This window comes from Perna viridis, chromosome 11 (assembly GCF_037379345.1).
Source record: "Perna viridis isolate PV_CMFRI_1.1 ecotype Kerala chromosome 11, ASM3737934v1, whole genome shotgun sequence".
Taxonomy (NCBI): Eukaryota; Metazoa; Mollusca; class Bivalvia; order Mytilida; family Mytilidae; genus Perna; species Perna viridis.
The window spans coordinates 18,290,551-18,307,559 of NC_142455.1; positions in this window are offsets into that span (position 1 = coordinate 18,290,551).

The window sequence follows — 17,009 nt, forward strand, 5'->3', positions numbered from 1 at the left end:
TATTAACCTTAACAAAACTACTTTTGATAGCAATTTTCATCATATGAATATTTAAATGCAGAGTCTTATTAGAATGCTTATAGCTTTGCCTATATTAACATTTATTTACATTGCTTACAACCAAAGGGAAAGGAAAAAGTAACACACAGAACAAAGATTCTAGGAGAAATAAAAAAATGTAATCCAAGGATAAAGACTAAAACAGACACATATAACATAGAAGATAAAATGACCAAAATAGCACGTACAAAGCAACAAAGGCAAATAAGCAGCTCGGACTCCACTAAAACTTTGGAGCATAAACCATGTGCATAGGAAGGCTAAGCGTCCTCCGCTTTTCTAGAAACGACCGCCGAGTTGCTCATAAAAAGTAAATTCAAGAGTAGACGCAAGATGAATAGAAAACTATGACACGTTGAACAAATCGATTCTCATGATACAGATAGGTACACGAGTTCATGTTGACGACCATGATATTTCTGTAGTGATGACTTCAATCTCGTAGCAACATGACCTTGTTACAGAGGCTTAATTGTAAGAAGTCTATCGCGGTACAAAAAGTGTGTGTAGTAGCGGCAAACTGACAACGTATGAGTTGTGATATAAAAACACTCCATACGCAGGTGCTGAAGGGATGTTGCCAAAGATGAAAGAAAAGTTGAAAATGCGGAATGAAAAGAAAAGGCATCGCGTTTGTCGTGTAGTTTGCTCAATAGTTTTCCCTTTCCATAGATCTAAAAGTGTAGTTCAAGATATGAAGCTAACTTCACAGTGTCTTATTCACAGAATGAATCCATCTCTATGTAAATTGAAACATGTAAAAGATTACAAGTTTTCATGACTTACATCTATAATGTTCAGGAATTACAAATGTTTTTACTGCCTATAAGTCTTCTGTTTTCTTTTAATAAAAAACTGGGCTGGTTAAATGAAGACATAAATAAAATTTGTATGAAACAAACACAAAGGTCTTCTCTATAGATGAAGCAAAAATATTAATTTAAGTTATGAATAATTTTTATATCCGTATTAAACAAATCCAAATACGTGGTCTCCATTTAGCAGACATGAAACGTTGCCATGATAACAAATAACAAGATCTTCATTTTTCCAACCAATTGAAGACATTTAAAGCTTGTTAATTATAGTATGTAATGCAGTATTTGTGTTGAAAACGTAACATCGTTGTATAATATATTTTAGAGTAACCTATATAATAAGAAACGTAAACATCCTCCTTGAAAATAGAGTTATAAAGAAATAATACAAAACAAACGAAACAAACAAACAAACAAACAAAAACAAAACAAAAACAAAAACAAAACAAAACAAAACAAAACAAAAACAAAACAAAGCAAAGCAAAACTAAAAAAAAAAAAACAAAACAGAACATAATGAACAATTTTCGCACGGTGATGATAATACAATACACGTACATGGGGTTTGAATAGAAAAGTATTGAAATCGAATAGAACATCTACAGATTGGGAATAGATGAATAAATCCTACAATCAAACTTACAAATGTAAAAAAACACTGCAATGTGCATAATAAAAAAAAATGTAACAATAGTGTTCAACTCACTATATTACAAATTTACCAGTATCTTAAATGAATAATAAAAAATTACCGAACTTATAACACTTAGGCTAGAGTCAAAAGGAATTTTATTTCACAAATTGAAATATTAGGGTAAAATCCGGGAAACTGGAAACCACCTCAATGATCCATGGTACACGGTACATGCATTACCGACATGAAAGATTGGTTTAAACAGGTTTCATAGCACACTAAATCTCAAAAATTGCACGAACAAAGAAAAGAGGAATACTATGACACGTTGAATATAACGGTTCTCATAGTGCCGATGGATACACCATAATGATCCACAAAATCATGATGACGACCATTAACTTTTTATAGTGATGATTTAAATCGCGTCCACCACACTTGCGTTGGTATGTTTAGAAGATGATAAGATATGAATAATATAGAAGGGAACTCAAAAGAAATTAAATACAATTGAAATTAAGAAAATCCAAAACACGAGCTTCAACGTAATTGATGATTTCAAGATAACAAAATAATAGTATACAAGTAAAAACTAATTATTTTTTTTTGTATTATCATGGGATATAACTTCTTGTCAAAATAAAATCAATTTCTCTGTACTTCTAAACTTATACATGTAATTCGTTGTGGTTAATGTTATGCTTTCCTCGTCCTCTGTAATGGTTTAATTTCTTATATAAGTGATAACAAAGTGGAATTTTGTAGCAAATCATACCCTAGTAGTTATTTTGCGGAGGAATAATCAAGGAAACCAAGATTCGAGCGGAAATCAAAAGATGTAATCCAGGGACAAATATCAGCCATGGGAAACAGACATATACAATAAAGAATACAAAGTAACTCAATCATACATACAAAGTAACAAAAGCAAATGAGCAACTTGGACTCAACTAAAAACCGGCAGCATGGAGCAGGGGCACTGGTAGGGTAAAAATCAGTATTAATGCACGCCATCGGGGCCCTTAAAGTCGTTCGTTAGTAATCATTAATTCCTCGGGTATCTCATAGGGTCAACATGGAAAAGCAGAATATTGACATATATATATTATCTAACTCTATTCGTCGTCGTCGTTTTGTAATTTCGAACAAAGCATTACATGTTTCGCATTTAGAACAAAGAAAAAAAATTCCGATAGAATTGGTGGCAATAACTTATTTAGTTATTTGGCATTTTGTATTTAATTACATGTTTTATTAGCACCATTTTGGCGTAAAATCTGACTGTTTGTCCTCATCGGTATTGTCCAAGTTGATTGCTTGTAATTCCATATAAAACATCTGTTCTAGTGTAAATACACTATTTTTAGAATTTTCAATCAATTTTTTATTACTCAATTATCTTGCAGAAAAGGAACACAAATTAAAAGTACTCTACTACTGTAACATGTTTCTTTTGTTAAACTAATTGATGAACAGCTTAAAAAAAAAACAAAACAAAAACAAACAAAAAAAACAAAAAAAAACAAAAAAAACAAAAAAACAAAAAAAACAAAAAAAAAAAACAAACAAACACGTATATATACAGGTTCATTCACGTTTTTTTTATTCTACTTTCTGTTCAGATGACTCTTTCAGTATTTTCTGGGTTTTCCCTTTGAACAACGCTTTCAAAATAATGACAGGCAAATTCTGATTGGCTTTTAAGAAAGATCATCAGAACAAGAAGTACAACGGGATGTCAGATCATACATGCAGTATTGTTTATATGTTTGTGTTATTTTAGTTGTTTTATGTTCTTTGTTGTGTGATTGTGTGTTTTTTCTTTTTCTTGTTGTTATATCTGTATGGTAATTATTTGAATAACGTTTTTCTCCCCTGCAACACTGGATGCGTTATTTGATTAAAGTTATATTTTGGCCAGTAAGGGATCGTTATGGCTCTTCTCTCAGATGAATATCTCAATCGTGACATCTTATGTATTCTTACGATTTCAACTCCATCTAATAAGAGACAAAAATGCAGTAAACATACAAACAATTGTCGGCTGCTGTAGAAACATTGTACAATTTGTAAAATTTAGGTATTGAATAATTTGTACCTAAACTGTTATGACTTTGAAGTTTTTTGAAATATAATGATGGACCGATGATGCTAGAGTTCTGGGAATATAAGTAGCTTCTGAATAAACGAAAATATGAATGGATGCATAATATACAGTAAAGTCAATGATCCTGATTTTTAAATATTGAACTTGTACGTAATAAAATATGTCTAAAATGAGTATCAATTTATAACTAGTGACCAAAAGTATCGTTCATAACAACATTGTCATTCTGTGCCTTATCAAAAAAAAAATGTCTTAGCTGTATATATACATCCATCATTTGTTGTCTACTTTATATTACGTCCATAGTGTCATACAGATTATTTACTATTTCTTTCAGGCAGTATTTCATTCGAAGAGAGTAGCTGTGAAGTAAAAGATTTCTATGTCACGAAAAAATAAAAATGGGTACATAAAATGATCCAATTACATAGAACTTGCTTGCATTTGAATATCTATTTTATTCATTGTTGTAACCTTCTAATAATAATCCGCTAGTGAAGTAACCGAATGGAAATCGGAACAAGAACATTAAACATTCATTTTCTTGTCTTATTATTTGCCTGCATTATGAAAACATAAACCAAAACCACCAAGGTAATACGAAGTCCTTGATAGAGACGGAGAGTCAGCAATGTCCATACATATATAAAGATCGTCTTTCAAAATCTTTCTGTTGGAATAAATTGACGTTTTTAGAAGATATATACCACCGTTTGGACGTGTTTGTTTGAAATTTTAACGCAGAGGTCTCGCATATTCCTTTTGGTTGGGACATCAATATAACAACATATCAAAGCATTTAAATGAAACAGTTCCTAATAAACAAAGCCTAAATCACATTAATATAATGCATCATTTTAGAATGTCAAATAAGTTTTTTTCAATTTCTTTGGTATATCAACTCCATTATATGGAGATGATTTAAGGATTTGCCTATGAGGAACGGAGCTATTGAAAATCCATTTGTCTATATGAATTTACAAGTTGACCAGAAAGGTGGGGTTTGGCATGATGTAAAAATAACTTTTTCATATTTTACATGCACAATAGCAAAAATGTCCGACATAAGCTATGTAGAATATCCATAACATCAAGACTCAATTATATTGAAATAAAGTTTGCTACATGTTATTGGAACCAAAAGTTTGTCCATTCAAGGTAATCTTCTAAAATATGAAGTATGACATATCTTCATATCTTGACCTTCACTTAGAAATCGATGGTAAAGGAAAACTATTGACCAAACTTTACGACAAACGTGATGACTTTTCATTCAAAATTGTCAATTTTCCTTTCATCTGTGGCAACATCCCTTCAGCACCTGCGTATGAAGTGTTCATATCATAACTCATACGTTATGCCAGAGCTTGCCGAAACGCAGATGTTTTTGTATCGCGCTAGAACTCTAATAAATAGGCTTTTGGAAAGGGTTATGTTGTAACAAGATTGAAGACATCACTACAGAAGTTTTATGGTCGTCATCATAAACTCGTGGATCGTTATGGTGTATGCATCTGCACCATGAAAACTGATTTATTCAACGAGTCATAGTTTTCCTTTCCTCGTTTGTCTACCCCGGACTTGTTTTTTATGAGCAAGTCGGCGGGTGTTTCTAGAAAAACAGAGGACGCTTACCCTACCGGTGCACCTGGTACATGCTCCCAGATTTTAGTGGAGTCCGAGGTGCTCATTTGCTTTTGTTACATTGTATGTATGATTTTTGTTAATTTATGTTTTTTGTTGTGTATGTCTGTTTTCCATGTCTGGTCTTTGTCCCTGGATTACATTCTTTTGATTACCGCTATAACCTCGGTTCCCTTGATTCTTTATTCTAAACAAATGATTATTATTCTAAATAATATCGATGATAAAAGGCGCCTGTTCAATGATCACAATGTTTAATCGTTCCTTGCTCAATAGATCTTCCCTTACGATAAATAAATAAATAAATAAATAAGTATCCGATCCGTTCTGCCACCAGCGCTTGAATATATATTGTTAACAATGGCCACCAACAAATATACAAGTACAGTGCTAGGAAATGACTTACTTGTCCTCGTTTAGTTTCTGTAAGTAAAGTTAAATCAAGGGGTAATTGAAGAACCATTTCACTGACTTTTAATAATGACCTTTAACTCAATATTCTTGTGTTATTATGTACTAAGGTCAGACCGGCCATTTTCCTCCGTAAACGATATTCAAAACATCTTTCGGAGACCATAGAAATACAGAACTCTCGATTACCGACGTTCAAATAAAAATAACCATATAGTATTTATCAATTTTCAACAAATTGAAGTTGGCCCTGAACAGAAAAGACAACCTCGGAAACAGGACCAAAAGTTGAGATTTTCAGGTATTAAAGTTATGGAACTTTTTACAAGAAAATCTCGGAGCAAGCAATCTCACGACAAACATATCAATCGCCGTTAAGTAGTTTCTCAGAATGACTTTCTTGCAATATTTAATGGGCAACATAATCTTGTAGGTAGGCTTTCTTCTATTCCTGTTATAAAACTTGATGCATTGTTGGATGCATGTAATTTTACTTCAAAATCCAATTTTCGATATGAAGTATATATATTATATTATCATTTCTTACTGTTACTATAAGCGTAAAATTGGAAACCTGCAAATGTTAAAATATTTTCTCAAACTGTTATTTTTGAACATAGTTATAGATTTTTGGCTACTATATTTAGGGGCTCAAATAATAGCTATATCAGGTTAAAATCTAGAACACACTATTTTATCTTATTCCTATAAGACACCTACTAGAGATATAGTTGTACTAGTTCAAACTTGTGACCATACTATTAAAGGAGACTTTAACCATGTTGAAGACGGGGGAATTCTTGAGTTTTTTTTTTTTTTAAAAGGACTAAATATTGCCCTCTTGAAAGTTGGATGGTTAAGAGCGTCGCAACAACATCAAGATTCATTAAATGCTTATTGCAAATAATAATGTATTTAAAGAGAAAAGCAGATGCAAGATTCCTTGACAATTTCTTTAATTCATTCATGACAACCGAAGGTATTAGCGTAGAATATTACGAAAGGAACTAAATATGATCTTACATTAAACTACTGCGCATTGGAATTGTAGAAAAATGTGTCAGAAATTTCACAAAAAAAAGAGAAAAAAAAAAGATTGAATTGGTCGCAATAACTTCTTTAGTATTTTGGAATTTTGTAGTTTAATTACATATTTGCGAGGCACCAACTTGGTGTACTAACTTATTGTTTGTCGTCATCGATATGCAACTTTATTGTATGTCATACATAATACAATATGATCTTGTGAAGATAAACTATTTTGGGAATTATCAGTCTATTTTAGGTACTCAATTATCTTGTAGAAAAAGAACACAAATTGAAAATACTCTACAACTGCCACATGTTTCTGTTGTTAAAATAATCTATGAACGGTTATTCAAAAATCATGCACATTCACGTATTAACATAGCGTCGAGCCAGGTTACGGACACTATTATTTTTTGTTAGAACTTTGCTCCCTTAATCACTCTCTAATTAATATGTCCTTTGAAAAATCTGGGTCTCAACGTGTCATATAATGACTACATTTCATTTTTCAATGATTAAATAGATTAATACACTGATTGGACATATCTAGATATGATCGATGCCTTAAATATATTTCTATTGACAATATTTTAATTCGGCCTTGTAATAATATATACAGATTTTGTGTATTCCAGGGGGACTAGGTGCTCTACCTCATAGCCAATTTTTTTCTACTGCTGCTATGAATCGCAGTTCATAGCTATACTCTGTAAAGATCCTTCATAACAAGATCTGCTGCTCGAATTTAGTGCTATTTTTTATTTAATTTAAATCAACTTTTTATCTTACATTAAAGAGGATTGTTAAGACCTTTTAAAGCTAGTTTGATCCCATCCATCGCATATTTTATGCGCAAGCCCACAGTCAGGACAGGAGATGGTCATAAATTTTTCTTTGTGTCGTGATACTTTTGAAAAATTGTCATTGTTCTGTTGCGGTGTATAACTGTTGTTGTTTGGGACTTCAGTGCTTACTTCATCTGTGGTTTCAAATGTTGAAGCCGTTTTGGTAAGATGAAAATACTTACTATCTTATATTAGAATTCGCTGGTGATTTGATAGTTATACCACATCTTTTCTTTTTTCATACGTTTCAATATTTAGAAAAGAAGACTTACATCTAAATAAATTCTAGGGTTCGGTTACGGCAATGTCATTGCTGTAAAAAAAATAAAAAAAATAAAAATGATTATGTCTTTTAAAACAATAATTTCATGTTGTATATTTTATTATAATTTATTCAAAAAGTTAATGCATGTCAAACATTAACATAAACAAGGCCAGTAATCATCATTTCAGTAGAACTCAGGCCTTTTTCAGGATACCGGGTGGAAACCTATCTGAAATAGAAAAGTTATTTCTATTCAATATACTTATAACTGCTATATCAAAAAATTGAGTTGTCTGTAACAAGTATGTACAATTTACACAATGATTGTGTGTGGTTGTTTATGAAATTGTACTCCAATGCTTGGTTAAATTTGAAAAAAGCAGCGTAATCTCATTCTCCATCACCTTCTTTTTTGGAAATGTCAGTTTATCAAGAGTATTTTTACTAACAACTAAACAACTAAACATAATGATATCACCCGAACACTCCGACTCATCATAATACACAAGGCTTATTGACAATTAATCCCTATTTTATTTGAAATTTATTACATTTTTGCAGTAAAATTGATAAAACTTAAGATAAATAATCTTATTTATCAGAAGTCCGATAGAATACTATGTCAAAAGACCAATAAAACATATCGAACATAACCAAACCAAAACTTCACGAAACTGCAATATGATTTTAATAAGGAACATTTTATTAGCGTTTTTTTATTAAGTAGCACATAAGAATCATACAAAACATGATAAATGCGTACATATTTTTTTTTAATATTTTTTATATTTTCTATAAAATGTCATAGTATACAAAACGTTACATGTGGCCTTTTATATAATCCTTGTTCATAGGAGATAGAAAAATATATAGAATGTACTGTAGTATTTAAAATTAATGGAGATAATTCTGTTCATGACACTTATATACAATCGAAACTGTGAACACCCTCGGGGACCTCAGGTCTACCAGCAGTGGTATCGACCCAGTGGTTCTTAAATACAAAAAATACCAGTTTTATATATTGTAAATTTCGATATGCTGTACACGTGTTTCAATGAGTAACCTTTCATCAGCAGCATTAATATCAAATATGTAGGGTGATCTTAATCAAAATATACGTTGTATACAAGAAGTACTGGAAACCCAAACTATCGAAAGAGGAAGTTATCAATTCGGAATATTATACTTTAAAGAATTTTGTTTGTTTACCAACTTAAATATTTTCATCGGTTCATATATCGTTATATGGACCCATAGGAAACCAGGGCGTTTTCTCTTTTCTTTTATACGAATGATCAAAGGTAAACTATTCGAAAGAAGTATAATATTTAGCAATGCAATATATAGAACGGTAAGTGGTCAAAACAATTAAATATATAGCTTATCCTTATATTGCCATATGACCCTTAGTATCATGAACCATTTCCTAAATATTTTTTATATGTAATGTCGACAAGCAGATATGTATTAGATTAATTATGTTTTTCATTATATTTTATTTCTTTAAAATTAATTTGATCTGTTCTCTATAGTGGTCTGAGTTTCTATACGCTTAATTGAATTTGACATTTACTTCGCATTGCCCCTAAAATCTGCTCAATGACTGTTATTGGTTAAAATATGCTTAGGGGTTGGATGTCCTTAATTTACAACTCCTGAGATTTGTACATTTTTTAAATGTGGAATAAAAAAGCCGAGATGTGTATATAATTGTAAGCAGTATAACAAGCAGATAAGGTATTTATGACGTTATTGTTTTCCATTTACCTACTTTTCATTTGCGTACCGGCACTTTACAAGTTAAAGCCTTTGTAGTTCAGTTTAATTTTACTAATTTTACTATATATATTTTGAATATCACTAAGTCAGTTTAATTTATTTGATGCTAAGATACCTTGTTATAGTGAGTACTCATATCGAACTTTTGTGATCAGTTTGTGTATTTTTATAGTTAACTGTGGGTATTACTTATAACTTCTTAATTGTTGATTTGTGCATTTATATGTTGAATATGTCTAGAACATACAAATGCAATGTGGTTGACCATATTGTTTAAATATTTGCAGTAATGTTCTATAATTTGCATATATTTTTGATAATTGATTTATTTTGTATGCGTATGCATATTTATATGACTCTTTGTACTAATGCTGTAGATCTTTTCAATGCCTTCTTGGTGTGAATTAAAAGTGATTTCACATTCGTGTTTTCCTTGGCCCAACACATGCTCACGGTAATAACAATTATGCAGTTTGAAAATGTCATGCTATTATTCTATATTTTAGTTACAAATTCTTGGTCTTTGTGAGTTATCATTGAAAACGTCATCATTATTTCTACCTTTCATTGGACCACCAACATTCTCTACAACTGTTTCTACTGATTGTCCAGGTGGAAAGGGGCGTCCACCTGTAAAGTTCACATCATATAATAAATAAGACAACCTTAAATAAAATAGTTCTAATTCAAATCATCCTGCAGTTTCATAAATTTCTGGTGTTGTTATGTTCAAAATCTTACTTTGATCCTTTATATCATATTCTATAGAATACTAATAAAAGCTTCTGATTAACTTATACTTTTTTTTAATGATATCCATATAATGGTTTAATGTGAAACGTCCTTTTGAAAAAAATGAAATTCTGATTTTGTCACGAATATGATGCAAGTTTTAAAAGATGCACAAGTATGTTTTTTTTTAAATAAGTTTTCACAAATATGATTAAAAGGAACGTTCATTTATTAAGCTTTCAAAATTGAAAGTAATACGCAATTAATACACAAGTAATGAGTATGTCTTTTTTTTTCAAAATCAAAATAGCTTTTTAAACAAGCTATTTAAATTATTTATATTGAAAGTTATTGCGTTCTGTTAATATTACCTGCATTATTTGAAACTCCAGGCGGAAGGCCTGAAAGGAGACGAAAATGTTATTTGGTTACCTTGGAGAATAAAGGAAGAGTCAGTGTATTTCGTTTACGATAAAGAGGGGGACAAAGGTTATGGTTAAAATTAAAAGTCATAATGTATCACAAAAATCAAAATAATAGCTACAAAAACAAACTCGATGATACTTAATTTAAACACAAAAAGACAACTAGGCGAGTACCAAACAAGGGATTTGGAGGTTTTTAATGCACATACCAAACATATAGCTATATTGTATATCTTTTGAAATGTCTTTTATCGTACCTTTGGAAATGCTTGAACGTAAAAATGGGAAGTGGTTACAATTTTTTTTAAAACTGCAAAAACAGCAAAAAAAAAATGAGTATATCAAGATCAAATAACATTTCAATAAAAACGTCGTTTAAACAGAAACCATATTGAAAAATTATACCAAAATTGTCATTTGATCAATTTAAATCCAAGCTTGATTCATTTTTAAATTAACCTTCCACGAGTTCTTTAGAATTAATAAAAAATGCACAATTTCGTAAAAAAAAAAATCAAAATTTTAGGGGTTTTTCATGTTAAATGACCGGCAATATTTTTCGTGCCTTACAAACATAAAAAAAAATTTTTTGTCAAAAGAACATGTTTAACTATTTTTGTAAACTAAGATCGTGGTTGATTTGCCCCTTTATTGTTTGAAATGCTTCTTAAACACGCGGGAAAAGGTATTAAAGCATTAACTTTTAAGTACTACATTCGAATAAACTTGTTCATTATATCCAACGAAAAATTACGGAGCTTAAATGTTTTAGTCCGTGAAGGTATCTGTTCGTACGTTCGTACCTGTGTCCGTCTGTCAATCCTTCTGTGCGTCCGTCTGTCATAACGTATGGTGGCCTTGGTAACGCCTCTTTTTTTACCAATTAACTTTTAGTGAATGATCAGTAGCAATAATATTTCAGACGTTTTTTACATACATCGGTCAACGGTCAATATTTTATTTGGACCCATACATGTACAGAATTGAATTTTTCTAAAGTTTGTAAATGTTTGCTCGTTGGGTATTGCGAGCGTGCTTACTAAATATCTTTAAATTGGCCCTCTTTTAGTTCGACAAACATACAACCACGAATTTCTTTATCGGAAGCTGAACCAACGCAAGACAAAAAGGTGGTGGACCACTGGCAACCTCACTAGGCAGAATAAAGCATGTCGTGCAAAGCGGCAGGGGTCCATTGGAATCGGTGGTGTATCTTATTGGAAACAGTAAAGTAAGGCAAATACAAATTAAATTTGTACAAGTTGAATACAAATGAAGACCTCTTTTTCGCTTTTCACTCGAATATTAATTAGCAAAACTCATAATGCTTCAAGAAGTTAGAGGCTAATTATTAATGTCCATTCTTAAAATTTCTTAATTTTTTACCCGAGGTTGCTTTTATTGCTTATTGAATATTTTGATTTTGATGATTTCCTTATATGAGAGAATGGTTTATAAAACAGTCATATGCGGCATGCCAAAACACTTCAGAAAGACTTTATTGTTACCTGATACAACCTAACAAAAAAGCAGATCCCGTGGGTTATATGTCTTATACAGAATTTGAAACTTTATATGGCTCGGGTTGATTGTTTTCCTAGAAGCATTTGGTAAACAGGAGAGACTGAATATAAATCTGACTCTACCAACAGATATCAAAGACTTCTATTTCCTTAATATTTTCTAATGATGAGTTAAAGCACGGCAGAGTATAAAAACAACCAAAGTCGCAGAATGCGTAATTAAAAACAGAAGATCCAGTGTGCAAAGACAAAGGTAGACATGTCTGTTTTCACATATCTGTACACCACTGTTATTGTTTTTAATCTTGTCGAACACACTACAAAAAAATTATTAGCTGTCCGTCAATCGTAGGAAATTGACATGGTTGCTCAACAATAGTACCTAGTAATGAGAGGTCTCGGCATGGAAAGGAAACATTCCAATAGCTAAGAAAAAAACTAGTCGTTCTGAACAGGATCAGCTCTTTGCTTTGGTTGTTCCAGTTAAAAGAGATCAAAATGTTTCGTCTATTGGCTAGGTTTTTACACGACAACTGGTAATTCTCTGATTGTTTTGTCAAGTATTTAATTCTTATTGCAGCTTACGTCCTCACAAACATGAAATACAGTACTAACTATTGAGTGAAAAGAATCCATCTACTGTTTCGGCATTCGTATTAACTTTGTCATTATATTGGCAAAAAATAGTGGGAATATATCAAGTACAAACATGCAAAGGCTGTCAGCTACAATCAAACCTCGTGATATAAAGCATAAATTCTATGAAAGTATAAGTGCTCAAGTAGAAATTTTGACCTTCCATATAGTACATTTGCAACGAGATGTCAATACAAAATGTGAACAGAACCTTTGTATGCAATGACACAATGAATTTTCAACACACCATAACTGTGCCTTATATATTTAAGATTTACCATCAAAAAGTCATGTTATAAACCCTGTCAATAAAGAAAGCAAAGTCTCCTTAGATTTCATCAGTGTCATTCTGTTCACAGCAGAATATTTAGTGAAAAACAGTAATCCTAATTTTGCGTCTTAGAACTGAAGCTTCTGAATACAGTATTTTGGTTTCTTTTTCTGAAGTTTACGCAGATATTCGCAGTTTTAAACATTATTTTTTTGGCTTTTAAACTACTAGCTGTGAGTGGTTACGACAACGTAAAAAAACTACTGATACAAAGTTTGACTTCCCCTGACCATGATTCACATTAACAACTATGTTGTCCCCAAAATGTTTATACAAAAATGAGTCAAAGTCTAAAAGATGCGTATTTAAATAAATTGTCTGTATGCAATTTGTTTGTCAGAACAAATTACTCTACAATCATAGATTAGAAAAGTGACGTTAATGGTACACGAACATGTTTGCATTTGATTTTTTGCCATTCTGTATCATGCGGAAGTTACAATATATTTTAAATACAAATGAGTACAATGGAGTTTCCGATCTTTTCGCATAAAATGCAGGATGACCATTTGTGGTATTAGTGCATTTATAAAAGAGAGAATATTTTATCAATTGATGCACGGTTATTTTCTGCTGTGTGACAATTTTTGCATATAATACAAAGATGCCAATTTATATCCTTCGTATACTTTTCGAAGGCGGGTAATGAATTCAACGGGACTGAAAATTGATAATGATCCGCAAACACTATATCTTTTCAAGGAATATTTCAATTTACACAAAGAATAAAACAAGACAAAGATAAACACGAAAAAATCCCTGAGGACAGCTCCACTGTTATTTATTTCAAAGGCTTGTAAAGACATCAACTCGTATCATGGATCTTCATTAAGAGAATAAATCGCTAAAATGTATTCGAAATAACATTAAAAAAGACTAAAAAGTTCAGATACAATATAACGTTTTTTTGTGCTGTTTTATGGAGTGTCGACAATAATTTCGTTGTATTTGTTTATTTATGGTTAAACATGGTTAAATAAATGTTTTGTATTAAGATTTTATCCTTGACAATGTTTTATCTTCTTATCTATTAGGAAAAGAAATAATTTAGCATCAAAAGTTTCAAAATATATTCGGTTGTATTTCACTGCATAATTACAAACTTTTCGACATCTCTTTGATCTCGCGGGATTTTTAAGAAGCGTGACCACGGGGAAACTTTTACGACCAATCAAATCGTATTAGCTATGATGATTTTACTTTCAATTCATACCAAAATTAACCATGTATTAGGTAGGTGCATTATAAACTTAACGGGAGTCCTTTTTCCAGATTGGCACTCGCCAATACAGAAAAAAGAACAAAAGGGATTGACAATGTGCTTATAGGTACTTCTTGAACAGCTTTATTATCGATAAATAGAAAATGTATTGATGTATCAAAGCATTATAACAACTAAAAATAGACTTACCAATTTGGTACTTCATCTTGTAAGATTAAGAATTATTTGTAATCCAAAACAAATAAAAAACAATGCAAACGAAAACACCCCACCCCCATCGAAAAAAAGATTCCACTCGACAACAACATCAACAGACCTGTATATATAAGTTTACATACCCTTTATTTCCTTGCATTCAGTAGCCGTGAGACCAAGAAGTACTAAAATAAAAACAAGCATTTTCAATGGAACCATTTTTTTCTGAAGAGAGCTGTGGAAAAACACGTCTTGAAAGATATCTTTATAAACAAACTACACATTAATTAACGCACTCCCATGTGTTTTTATTTCTTTGATTTTGCACATAATTTGAAGTCAATATGTTGTCAAACATATTCAATAAATGTTAATGAAAACCGAGTCTGTAATAAATTTTCCCTACTTTCGTGAAATCTGTTGGTGACACACCAATGTAACTGTGGCCCATAAGTATGTTATTTGCATATCAATTCTGAGTCAAGCAGACGACTGTAATAGAAATAGAATTTATCAAAATGATAAAACTGCAAGTCTAATGAAATGACGGCAGAACCAACTAAAGTTAATTAGTATATTTTCATTAGACAAAGTAAATTTGACATGACTTTCAATTCTTCATTGAAAGTTTTTTAATCTTTTTTTCGGTCTACGCTTCCTAAACCTTGAAAACAGTTTTTGAAGAAGCATAAATCGTTCCAAAGTTGTTTACGTTAGCATGACTTGGTCAAACGTTAAAATTTGATTTCTTATCATGCCCAGTGCAAATGAAGATTTGATTGGAATGAAAACTTTTTAAGATTGAGTTTGAGATTATTTAAATCGCGGACTTGCGGAAAAGCCATCTCAACCATAATATTTAAATCAAAACTAACACGGCAATCTGGAAGCAAAATAATTCTTTTTTTTACTTTGTTTTTGAGTTGCTTACTGTAATTTTGTTCAAACCAATTTAAAGGCGACTTTCACTTTGAATTATTTCCCTGACCCATTTCTGCGTGTCTGTCTGATACATACGCCTGTTTGACTGAACGTCCATTGACAGCCTCGCATGCAATGGCGAGTATTTTAAATAAAATTGAATAATCATAGATATAAGGTTTTTTTGCCCTAATAAACATACATACAATTTATCCCAGCTTTAGATGAATACTAATCTTATTAAAGCATAGTTCTTTGTTTTCGTGTTGAATGATCCATGCATGTCAAAATACCAACCAACATTACCTTTATTTCTTATTCAGAATAGGTGTCAGGCCAAATAATCTACTAAAACGTTAGTATAATAGGATAAAACATAGCTAGGCGTCAGAAATAAGATCAACGTCAACTTCTTTCTATTTGTGCATTTTCCAATTCTTTTTGAATATTTGATAAAATAATTTGAAATACTTAAGCATTTAAAGCATATTCTTGACATTATCACACAACGCTTTAGCAGCAATAAGGGAATTCTTCAATAACAATAATAGCCATAAGTCGCTTTTAAAATCAGTGGTTTTGAAAAAAAGAAACAATAATTAAACCGATACGAAAAGGACACATCAACTGTTTACATGAAAGTGACTTTTTTTAATTTCTGGTGGAAAACGTCAATTTATGAAAACTGTAATGTCGGAAAATATTATTTTTCACACCTTTGATCTTATTGTTTCCACTTATGTATGTTTAGTTATCAGATAATTTCCATTATTAATTCAAAATGAATCAGGATTAAATATCCCAAAGGCATATTAGCAAAAATGGTGCATTTCTTCTGCAATTTGGTATAGTTTCCTTGCATATTTGAACATATCATGTCTTTGATATAAAACTCTTATTAGATCTCATTTTTAAATTTTTGATTATTACATATATGTTTTGAATTTAGACTGCAGAACACAGAGATCATTTAGAATAATTACATATGATAAATATTCCTTTTTATTCTTTTCTTATTTTGAAAGTATCGACAAAAAGCTCAACCAAATTTATATTTCAAAATATTCGAATATATGAAGTCGTCGTCTCGTAAAACAAGAAAGAAAAAAGAAGTAGGATGCAGACAGCTAAGAATTTGACTTGTGTAGACTGTAAATATATTCAATCAAATATATCATGTATTTCAGCGCCATCCTTGGTGTTTCCTGTTACATATATCAGTTTGTTTAACACTAAATGATTCATCTTTCAAGATATACATTGGACGAATTGTACATTTGCAACAGCAAATCAATATTTTATACAGTTAAAACTATGGTTGTAATTTAAGCTTTTTTGGTATCATTTTTAAGTGTCAGTGTCTGTAAGAATCCAGCAGTTGGTGGAATATGGTAGGAAAAAAAACCCCACCATTTCGATAGTTTGATTT